This window comes from Grammomys surdaster, unplaced genomic scaffold (genome assembly GCF_004785775.1).
Source record: "Grammomys surdaster isolate TR1022 unplaced genomic scaffold, NIH_TR_1.0 271, whole genome shotgun sequence".
NCBI classification, from domain to species: Eukaryota; Metazoa; Chordata; class Mammalia; order Rodentia; family Muridae; genus Grammomys; species Grammomys surdaster.
The window spans coordinates 5029152-5041419 of NW_021604712.1; the positions used below are offsets into that span (position 1 = coordinate 5029152).

Sequence of the window (12268 nt, forward strand, 5' to 3'; positions counted from 1 at the left end):
GAAGGAAGGAAGGAAGGAAGGAAGGAAGGAAGGAAGGAAGGAAGGAAGGAAGGAAGGAAATAAGGAAATAAGGAAGGCAGGATAGAAAGAAGAAAGACAAAAATCTTGGTAAGTTCACAAAATAATGCTTTAAAACCCTGCTCTGGGTTACAGCTGGCTGGGAGCACTATGCACAGGGCAGGGAAGGGCTAGTTTACTGTCTGAGCAGTTTGTTTAAATCATCTTCCAAGTTGTATTTTGTGTCTCCTCTTCACGTTGTCTTGTAGCCATGATTTAGAGAATCACAGCATTTTTTCAGGAAAGAATCACATATTCTCTGGGTCTGAAAGGCCTTTCATTTGGGGCTAAAATTTCAAACTCTACCAGTCAGGCAGAAATTGAGACAAATATTTAGTTACTGAGTTCATGGCAGGGGGTTAAAGAAGGCATCATATTATCTAAAAGAATGAGTCCCTCCCATTTTGCAGACTTCTCCTACTTTTACCTTAACCTCTTCATCTTTTTCTCTTAAAATTTAAACGTCAGCCTCTCCTAAACAAACAAACAAAACAAAACTCTTCTGGCAAGGCAAGGCACCTACTGATCAGCCATGCTGTCACTCTGTACTTCTCAGAAGGACCTTGTCTAGATGGAACATGAGAACAAGTACTGAGTCCTTACGCTCAACTTCCAGCCAAAGTGGTTGGTAGAACCTCAATAATTTCTTACAGGATAATTGGCTGAGAAAACATAACGATTACGTGTGTGTGTGTGTGTGTGTGTGTGTGTGTGTGTGACAGAGACAGAGACAGAGAGACAGAGAGACAGAGAGAGAGAGAGAGAGACAGACAGACAGACAGACAGACAGACAGTTTGTATGTGTTTTAGAGACTTAGAAATTACAACATCAGCACACTATGGTTAAACTTCCAAACTTCTCATCTTAAAAGAGAAATCATTTTCTGGGTTTTGTCCAGTGAAACCAATTATAACTGTTCCCACACAATAAGTCACTATAAATGCATTATTTTTCTATAACATGTTTCTTTCTAATATATAGTTCTTCTTCAATCACATATTTTGATATAATATCAAAGTTATGAGAATAAGATACAAAAAATGGAGCTTGTTAAATGATGAAATACTTAAGAAAGGCTTTGGATGGTTTCTCCACACTTCTCTTCATGATACAGATTCTGTTTGGTTTTCATTTTTTTAATTTTACCTTTAAAACTAGCTGGCACATGATGTGTGCCAAGATCCTAAGGCAGGAGATTTCTAGTAGGCACAAACATGCGGCATTCAAAATGGGAAATTCTACTGAATCTGCAATCAATCTATACTTCGTAGGGAAGAAGACTCCAATATACCTAAAGTTACCATTTAAGCCCAACTCACAAATTGCCTAAAATAATGGGAATCAAACTAATCAATGAAAGAGATAAAAAGCACCGCATCCCACAGACTCTTGAATATCATCCTAATGCCATCAGCTTAAATGTCTATCTACATTCTGAAGACAAAGGCCTTAGCTCTCCTCAGATGTGTTGAAAACTATAATAAGAGCCACTCTGAGTTGCTAAGAGAAATAATGAAAATGTTCTGCACCACACTTGTTCAAATCACAGCCGAGGACAGGATTTAATTAACATGGAGAGGAACTGGGTGAACAAAGGGCATGGTGACACTTCAGAATCCCATGTCACATTTTTATAACGTTCTCCTGAAAGCCATGTTATATCATGGGAAAACATTCATTATTGACGACCATTACACATTACTACTGACTCTCAGACTCAGAAGGAAGCCGGAAATAGTTGGAGATTTGGCTTTTAATTCTTTTGTTTATTTGACGGTAGTTGTTTTGTTTTGATTTAGAGAAGGTCTCCTCTATCCCAGGCCTTGACTCACTGATTAGCTGAGGATGATCTTAAACTTCTAGCCTCCCGCTCCCACCTCATGAGTATTACAATTGTAGGCACGTACAAGCACACTGGCTTTATGTGGTTCTGGGGATTGAACTAGGGATTCACAAATGCTTGGCTAGCACTTGGCCAACTGAGCCACATCCCTAACCAAGAGCCCAGTTTCAGTAGAAATGTTAATTAAATCAACATTTGTTAACGGCACTATAAACAAACATAGTATCTTAAAGAATAACAATATTACAGTTAGCATTTATTACTACCTCTGTGTGTGTATGTATCACACATATTTCCAGACATGTGTGCTAGTACAATTTTTGTCTACAAGTAATCCAGTGCACAGAACTCTTCCTTTAGAAGCTACTGTGTTTTGTTTTCACATGAGGTACTATACACATTTCTATAGTTGTGAACAACTACACTTGATTAAACCTGTCAGATTTATCTTTTCAGCATGAGAGAAGAAATATGTGTTTCTCTAGAAAGGAAATCAATATGTCTATGTGATAGATGTAGACTAGAAGCCTGGATACTGTCTCTTTAAATAATAAAACAGAAATGGCAGGGCAGCTCCCACCATTGGCTGCTGACATCACTGTTGTGTGAGGCAAAGCACCCGTTTAAATCTTATAATCTGTGTTTATAGGATAGACTTACAGTCACTGACCTAATAGCCATCATTCCGACTTAAGTAACAGAGTCCTGTGTCTGGGGTGTCCATGATTTGCTTTGTTTAAATTTCCTTAGCAGAATCTTTCAGACAGAGCTCTACACTGTTGCTCTCCTGTAGTCAAAGATGACTTTCCTGATTAGAAGAAAGGTGTCAGGTTTTCAAGGTTCCAGAAGTGGACTAGAGAGTCCACTTTCTCAAGGTAAACCAAAGGGAAATCCTTTAAAGTAACTCTTGGGCTATGCCAGACACAGATGAAGCAGAAAGCATCCTCAGAACAGGGTCAAAGGCTGCCTGTGACAAAAAACCTAACCATAAAGCTCCTCCCTGCTCTGACATCGTTGGGGTCCTGTAAGATTCCCAGGGACTCAAATAGAACTGTGCTGACTAGGAAAAAAAAAATGCCACCCCTTGGTGAGGTTAGATTTTTCACTTAGAAATGGTATACCCTGGAGATAAGTGTCCAGCTAAGACAGCTGAGAAAATCAGGGGTCACAGATATCTTCCCAGCATTTGTATGTGTGCCTCTGGGATTACCAGCAGCAAAACCATTCTAATGACACAAAACTATATATGTGCGTGCACGCATGTGTGTGTGTGTGTATGTGTGTGTGTGTGTGTGTGTGTGTGTGTGTATGTGTGTGTGTGTGTATTCATGAGGGGGCCTAAAACTGTAGGAGGTCTTGCTCCATGGATGAAATCCATCAGCATTTGAAGTGGTTATTTGCAACCAATTTAAGCAATAATATTCTCTAAGTCAGGTTTTGAAGTTCCCTTTAAATATATTGTTTCCTGCTCTTTGACCTAGGATGGAATAAATGGCATTCTACTGATGAAGTACAAATGTGTGTCCCTATATTAACACTATGCTGATTAAAATTCTAAGTTGCACTGTCCTCGTGGCACCTGGTGAAATTGCTGTCAATGCTTCTTATTTACCACTCCTCTCTTGAGCTGCATCCTACAAAATGAAAAAGTGTCACGATGAACACTTTAAAAGAATACTTCTCAAGCATTAGTTAGCATGTGCTAGGCCTGTGAAATCTCAAGCCTGGAAAAATTCTCAGCATGAAGAGGGAAGTTGGACATATCATCTCACCTCCAGCTGAAGAGCTGTGTGGAATTGATAGCTCCCTGGAGAGGGAGAGTGGTTTTTCTTTAAGGGTACAGTTACTGGTAGATTGACAATGTTCCAATGGATGGGCATCCATGGAAGAATATATGGACAGCAGACATTGAACTCTGTGTGTGTGTGTGTGTGTGTGTGTGTGTGTGTGTGTGTGTGTGTGTGTTCAATGTGGGTAGGGAGGCAAGAGTGGATCTTAGAGGAACTGAAGGATGAATATTTTAAAAATATAAGATATCAATTCCTCAAAGCATTTTCAAAACAGAAACATTCTTTAAAACCAGGAAATCAATCAATAAGCACAGAGACCTACAGTGTTGATCTAATGTTAGATTATTCCATTGCTACCCCATATCTACCTTGATTCCTTCCAACCCCTGAAATCGCCAAGCTGCCAGCAACCTGCGTTTTAACAGCCACTAACCACCATCACCTAAATTACAACCAATCAGAAGATCTACCCATTATTTATGCATATTATGACTAGCTAATTAGTATACGTACAGCTATAATGGTTAGAAAACACTCTTATATCCTAGTAATAAACTTTATCTAGTGGTCCTATAACATGCTTACATTTTACATATACTAATGGGTTTAGTTTGCTAATATCGTCAATTATTGCTTAATCACAAAACTTTATCTTAAAGGTGCTTTCTTGGCGGATAAGTTGAGTGGGTACCTAACTAAAAGTTTCATCCCTACTTACTAACACTCATGGTACTCACAGATACTCTACATGCTCCCAGAAGAGAAAGATTAAAGGTCTATATCTGCCATGTAGGACAACCTGCAACCTACAACAGTGACCTGCCTGCAAGACAAACATAGTGCGATAGTGGCACAAATATTATGGAAGTAACCAATGAATTTATGATTGCATTTAAGGCCCTCTCCATGATATGTATCCCATATCTGATACTGAGAGGGAGGCCAAGAACTTGAGGCTAGGTAGGTCATGGGTCTAGAGGAAAACCTAATCCTGTTATTCTGTTAAAGAACACAATAATTAAACGGCTCTTAATGACATTCTGTTACACCAGTAGATCAATGCCTTACTCAGCCCACATCAGAGAAGGTCCTTCTTGACGAAGCTTCTTGAGAACAAACACAGAGACCCACGAGTAGAAAACAAATGTAGAGAGTAAGAAACTTCAAAGCACTGAGTTCTAAATGGGATGCCTTTGTCAAAGCCCTCACCTTAAGGGTTAGGGATCTATGAGGAAGAGGCAGTGGATTGATTCTAAGAGCCGGAAGTGGTAGGTGACTCCAAAGAAACAGTATTCTTTTTAGATACAGCAGGATTGATGCACATATAAATTCACAGAGACTGTGGCAACACACACAAGACCTGCTTAGGTTCAAGGTAGATGGGGTCCAAGCACTGAGCAGGAAAATGGACATGGGCTCCAACCTTTAACCAAGGAACTATCTTCAATTGATACTCAGTAAAATAAAGGAAAAAATCAGTTTTCTCCAATAGAGTCTTACTAGGTATATTAACCACATCTTAGGAGAGGCACCATGTCTAAGAGTAGTTGTCCTACACAAAATGGTCCCTTGTGTTGTTTTGTTGTTGTTTGTGGAGGCAGTTGTTATCTCCTTTTTATTTGTTCGGGCACCTTTTTGTCTTATCTGTCTTTTGCTTGTTTATTTTGATTTTCACTTTTGTGTTTTTGTTGGGGTTGGATATATTTCTTGAATTTTGTTGTTTTGCTTTTGTCTCTTTTTTTTTAAGAGAAAGAAAACACAAAGCTGGGTGGGTAGGGAAGATGGGAAGCTTTAGAATTAATTAGGGGAATAGAAAAACATAATCAAGTATACAGTATAAAAATTTTTCAAATAAATACAATCGAGTTTAGGTGATAATGGCTCTTAGAAGTCACTGTAATTTTTGGTGAGGAGTATACTTAAACATAATGACAGGGTGTATAGTCTAGTAAAAACATACACCAGTAGCATAGTTGTTTGGTGTCCATATGCAAACATTATGCCCAGTTCATAATTGTACACTTTTCACAACTGGTAACACTGGTTCATTTACAGTGTCTCAGCAAACTCTGAAGTCATGCTTTGCATTATAATGTGAGGACAGCTATGAGGTCACTAGACCATGGGAGCTTTTCAGCTCCATTTGAATCTTATAGGACCATGGTCACCTACCTGGTCTGACGTTGTTATGGGACATGGCTATCCTCTGCTTATAGCTCCTTGCTGAAATTAGTCACCAGGTTTTACGCTACCTTTATGAACGACATTCACATGGACTTTTAATACCTTTCTTTTTTTTTTCTGGTGAAACATAGTTTATATGACACTGAAACTGAATTCTTAAAAGACTACAGCATCATCTGTAGAGTACTGTGGACTGATACCTTTTCACTGAGAGACCTTTGAATTTCCAATTACCCTACAATAAGTGGATCTGTTCATGCTTCCCCTTTATTTTTTTTAAAATAATTTTAAGCATTTGGGTTTCTACTGAAAATTCATCCATTACTTCTTTATTTTTTACAATTATGTCTAGAGAGTTGCATATCCACCATAAATATTCTTATTTTCTCTTTACCTGGGATTATATTTTCCATATTAATGTTACATTTGTCTTAGATTCTTTTTCTTTCTCCTTAAGCTCAACAGTGTAATATGTACTTCGTTAACACTTTCAGAAAATCCAATTTTAATTTTGCTTCTTTTTACATTGGCTTTCTAGTTTTAACTTTTGTCTTTATTAATTTCATCCTCCACATTCCTGCTTTATTTAATTACCATTTAATTTGCATTGAACATTTAAAAATATCATTTTATTTTTGAATTAATTGTATGTATAAGTTTGTGTCTGGGGATGGAGTGTACATTTTCCCAGGCCCTGCAGAGCCAAAGTCATCAGATTTCCTGGAGCTGGAGCTACTAAAGGCTGTTGGCTACCAAGGGTGCTGGGAACCAAACCCAAGTCTTCTGGAAGAAAGAGCACCAGGGCTTTTAACCTCTAAGCTAGTTCCCCAGACACTAATCTATAACTTTAAATTTCTTCCTTGATCCAAGAATTGTTTAAAAGCATACTTCTTAATACTTCTTAACTTTATGAAATATCTGTCAGATTTTTTATATCCCTCTCTAGTTTTACTGGAGCATGATCAGAAAAGCAGCCTATAAAAGCTCTACTCTTAAATTTTTATTTAGGTTTTTATGCATGTCAAAATACCTATTAACTTCTACAAATGCCTCATGAACACAAGGTCAGAATGTTAATTCTTTGGGTAGTGATGTGTACACATGTTTGCATGTATTTTTGTCTTGTGTGCAGTCCAGACAATTGACCATTGTGCTCAAAGTATGTCCACATTAACCAAGGTTTGCTTGGACTATCCAGTTCAGAAAATGGTTGACGAGATAGTCCCAAGAGAACTCCAACTTATAACCTCATTGCTACTCCTTTTATGTTTTTCTATTGTTGCTTTTTATTGATTTGTTGGTTATTGCTGGCCTTTTATTCTTTTTGGCAATCTGATAAAACAATCACTTTTGTTCTCCCTCCATTAACCATTAACGTTAATTTCCACTCCCCTTACAGAACAATAATTATCAAATGACTACACTTCACAAACCTGCTTCCATAGCCCCCTAAATCCCCTACATGGCTCATATCCTTTAATTCCAACAAAGCATTCTTGTGTCCAGTAACCTACCCTCGCTCTAGAACTCTGACTTCTCATTATAGTTCATGGTTTCCACTCCTGTTGATCTTCATTTATTTAGGTCTCATGAAGATGTCTTGTGGCATTTCTGTCAGAATGACAGTACAAGTAGCAGACCCTATTGGTTCTTACCTATTCCAAATCATTTTCCTTTGAACTGAATAAAAATTTTAGTATTTGCGTTTCTTGTAGTCAAAACTTTTCTCACAGGACTTTTTATTTTACTACCTTTAGCCTTCATTTCATGCAATTTAACTGACTTTCAGATTACAAAGTTACACCCAGGCATAATGCCTTTCTAACAACCCTTCCCTACTCACTAATCCTGTATTTCCATCAGAAAACACCACTGGTTTAGGGGTGTAGGGGGTTAGGGGGAAGTTTGGGGGCTTGGGTTTTGTTTGGGGATTCCAGAAACTTTGCATTTAGAATTGTAGGCCATGTTTCCTTGTTATCCTATGATGGGAATTTGCCTGCAGGAGTTGCACTGAGTGGTGCTCTTGGGATTGGTGCCTGTAAGGGATGAGAAAGCAAGACCATGCAGAGGGAAGTGCAGGGCTGAGGTGCAGCATTCTCAGATACCACAGTTGGTCTTGTGACAGCTTGGTTTGAAATACTGGGACAAAAATGTCTAGTCCTTGGTACCCCCACATCAGTGAGCATCATTGAATATGGATGATGGTAGCTAGGGAAGATGCTGTAGCAACAGAAAAAGGAGACCCTGTGGCAAATCGAGTATCATCTTTGCTGAATGTCCAGGAGCTTCCTGAGCATGTCTGGCTGTGTGGTTTTTATTGAGTTTTGTTAGATTTGTAGCCTTAATCCTGTCTCAGGCTCAACTCTTCTTACAAGAAAACTACCATTTCCACAGTTCAGAGATCGCTACTTTCACTTAGGCTTTGGTGATTGCTTCTGCTGATTCTCCTGAAAATTTTCCTGATTTTCTCTGAGCCTGAGAGGACATGTTAAACTTCCCAAATCTGTCCTCCTAAGCACTTAACTTACCCTCCTGGGTCTTGGTGGTTGTGGTACATTGTGCTTCCATCTATTTCCTCTTCCAGATATCTACATCATTTGCCAGTGTGAGTTATAGCTTTTCTTCTGATTCACCTGATGAATATAATAATTCAGAAATTAGTATTTGGGGATTCAAAGATTTTTCACTGTGTTTTAAGGACACAACATTGAGAATGTCTATTGCTGTCTCATTCACCTCTCTCTCTCTTTCTCTCCCTCCCCTGTGGGTACTGCCTCAGTATCATAGCCTTTGGTGCCTGAGTCACATTAAAGGAGTCATAGTATCTTCAGAAGTCTCCCTTGAGAGTCAACTGTTCCATTTGAGGCATGGGAAGACTTCAAAGTGTTCGAAGGCACAGAGGGGTGTGCCCCATCACTATATGCTGAAGCACTGGAATGGCAGACAGGAAACCTCACCTACCAGAGGCAGAAGATCATCTGGTTTCTAGCTGCCTCTTCCAGGGCAACTGTAGTTAGAAGAAGCAGATGGTCCTTACAGGACCTCATTAGGGTAAAAACATGTGAAAGCTCTTCCTACAGGGTCACAAAATGTAATACCTTCTCCAAGGCCTTGAGGTGAGACTCATTTTCTCTGTCCTTGGTCCTACAGCTCTCCTTTAACATCCAGGACCTACCTCACTATCAGATTCACTCTTCCATTGGCGACTATAATAATCCATGCTTGGATGGTCTAGGAAACAAGAAGGGATGGGGTATTCAGTCACTTGGATTTGTGTAAGTTCCATTTATGAGTAAGTAGTACTAGCCTGATTCTCAGAAAGTGAGTTTCTTGCAATCAGCAATCATGTCTTCTATGATTCCATCTTTTTCTTTGTGGTTATCACATATGGTCCAGCACATTGTAGCTATTCATTTACTAGGTATGAGCCTTGGCAACAACAAATCTCGCGATCTTAATTTACACATGTCATCATCTCCCATCTCCATGGCTGAAAAATCACATTATAAATGGCTGGAAGTCTTTTCGCAACTCTCCTCCAAGTATCTAATTCAGGGAAATGCATGTACAACCCACTTAGCTTTCAAGAATTAGAGGAATTAATGTTCACTGAATAGAGACAGAGATAAGAAGCCAAAATGTCACACTGAATTTAATCAAGATGGGTCTGAAACCTAACTCCAGTTTTCCCACTCACTAATTAAATGATTCTTTTTCTTCAACTCTCCATTTTTTCATTGATGAGTTATGTTTTAAAACTTTTTATCTTCATAAAATAGCCAACAGTCTTAAATGAGATAACACATCGATGTATCTGACACAAAATAAGAGCTCTATGAGCTAACAACATTATTTTTTAATTACCTTTTTTTCGTTGCCAAGTTATTTGTATTTATTTTTAGGGCATAGTGTTATAATTCAATAAATTTAAAATGTGTGATGATTAAATCAAGGTAATTACCATTCCCATCTCCTCAAATATTATCACTTTATATGTTGGGCACCTTTAATTATTTTCTTCTAATCACAAGCATTATTGGTATTACCGCTATCTAAAGCATAAGCAGAGCATCTTATGCAGAGTATAAGAAAGGAAAAGGGAACAAACCAGGAGAAAGAGGAGGAAACAGAACCTCAATTCTGGATCTTAATCCAGTGACCTTGAAAAATCTGGGTATAAAAATGTTTTAAATCCTTCCACAATAATTCCCTTTCTAGAGGCTGGGCTTTTAATTGCTTTTCTTTTGCTAAATACTATTATACCAAACCTCTTTAGAAATAAATTTTCCTATCCAGTCACAGCAGAGGATCCGTATATGTACAGGAGCCATCTGGATCAGGCAGTCACACAGCCCCTAGCTGATCTGCTAGTGTCCTTTGTTGAAACTCTTCTGCTTTGAGGGTCATTTGTCAACTCCATGACATGCCTTTGTAGGTACAGTCCTGATAGGAGAAACCATAGTTCCTTCCCTTTCCTTCTTGACAACAGATCTCTCAGAGAGCGTGTGAGTTCTAGATAACCATGCTCTAACCCCACTTCTGTCACCAAAAAGCCATGAGGCTTCAGGCAAGCTGTTGGTATTTCTAGGGCATTTATTATTAGTTGGGGTTTGGGGGCTTTTATTGTTGTTATTTTGTTATAAGTAAAAGGGGATTTTTATTAGCAAACATTTATATAATATAATTTTAAGTATAGCCATAAGAGGTAGGTCAGATAGAACATAATAAAGACTAAATGGTTAATTAATGCAGAAAAATGTTTTTACGTTCTTGCTTACCCTATAGTTAACTCTATGCATCAGTGATCTGGTACTTACCATTATTCTTATAAATGCTATGTGCCGGATGCTACTACCACCATCTTCTTGATCATCATCATCTTCCTCTTTATGTGTTTTCTTGTACCATTCTGAAGCACTTTTTCTCTTCTAGTTTCCTCAAGAATCCTTCTCTCATTTCTCAGCACATGTTTGTTCGTTTGTTTTTTAACATGTCTAACATTCTTGTCCCTCCAAATGGCTCTGTTACCCTCCTTCTGTTCTGTGTCACTGTATATTCCATCATGAGGTCCTACTCTACTTAGGCACACAATGTTTCAAGGATGTTACTGGATATCTCCACATTCACATCATTTTAGGCCTGGGAGATTAGGACCAGTCCCAACCAAAAGGCTAGTCCTCAAGTATCTATTCACTCAGTTCCAAAGCCAATATCTAATCTTTATACCAAACCTATTAAAATACGCACCTCACCATCCAAAAATCTTTTATCCATCTTTTATAAACACTGAACTGACTTGTTTGCAAAAGGCCTATCACCCAACACTTAAAATATTTATATAGCTTATATATTAATATGTTATTCTCAGGTATAAACATAACTGGATTTAGAATCAAAATATAGTGTGTAAACTGACTTTTAGCATGCAATATGCCTTCTTGACAAACAGTAGTTTTATTTTCAAGCACATAAATCTAAATAGGTCTGGTAATAAAGATATGCTTAATAATATGTAAAGTAGAAAATGCTGGTTACTGGGCATGTATAAAATAGGATACTATTCTTATGTTCTTATAACTTAAGTGTGGAGTACATGGCAAGAATTTGTCATTGCAAAGCCAGGCTCAGCCCATGCTGACAAAGGTCTTCCTTATATATATACCATGTTAGAAGTTCATCCTGCAAGGTAATTATGAAAATGTTACAGGAAGAATGTTTACAAAGAAGTTATATCATCTTAGTAGCACTTTAATGATTAAGACATTACTCTGACAACAATATGAAGAATATATTTAATAAAGAAAGGATGGTAGATGCTGTCTCAATGTATCAGCCTTCCTCTCTCAAATTACTAGGAAAAGGGTTATGACCATAGGGATGGAGATGGGAAAGCAGACAGGGGTAAGCAGTTAGCACTGAAGGACTTGCAGATGGCTGGGAAGAAGAGGAAAGATGAAAAGAATCAGCATGGGTAACTTTAGATCCTTGCCGTGATGACTGGCTAGACTGTAGTACATTTTCCTAAAACACAAAATAGAGGTGATAGAGGTAGAGGAGGAGGTTATGTGGGATCCCTATATAACCATAACAGTTTTATACTTGTAAGGTTTGTGCTATGTATAAGATGACATATACATGTGTCATAGACATATACATATCTTACTTATTAAATACAAGAGCCAAGCAGACAGAAGTCTTGTTGGCTTTTTGTATCCTAGCCAATGAGAAATAGTCAGTACAATCTGGATGACGGTTGCTTTTTAATGAGTTTATGTGTCTGAAGTGAGGACTATCTTCTAGACAACTATATAATGCCCTTTAGGCTTTATTGTCCAGAAAGTCTTGTATATCTTTTAGTATTACTCAAGGCCATGTTATATCCATAAATACGAA

The 12268-nt window shown here is 38.0% G+C and overlaps 1 long non-coding RNA gene across 1 annotated transcript; it reads right to left on the reverse strand.

The window, feature by feature from the left end:
- Nucleotides 1-8436: 8436 nt before the first annotated feature.
- Nucleotides 8437-11052, reverse strand: LOC114628728. The gene is made up of 3 exons (XR_003712527.1): nt 10693-11052; nt 9051-9106; nt 8437-8508 (listed from the first exon to the last, which is right to left on the reverse strand). It is a non-coding gene; the product is annotated as an uncharacterized LOC114628728 (long non-coding RNA).
- Nucleotides 11053-12268: the final 1216 nt, after the last annotated feature.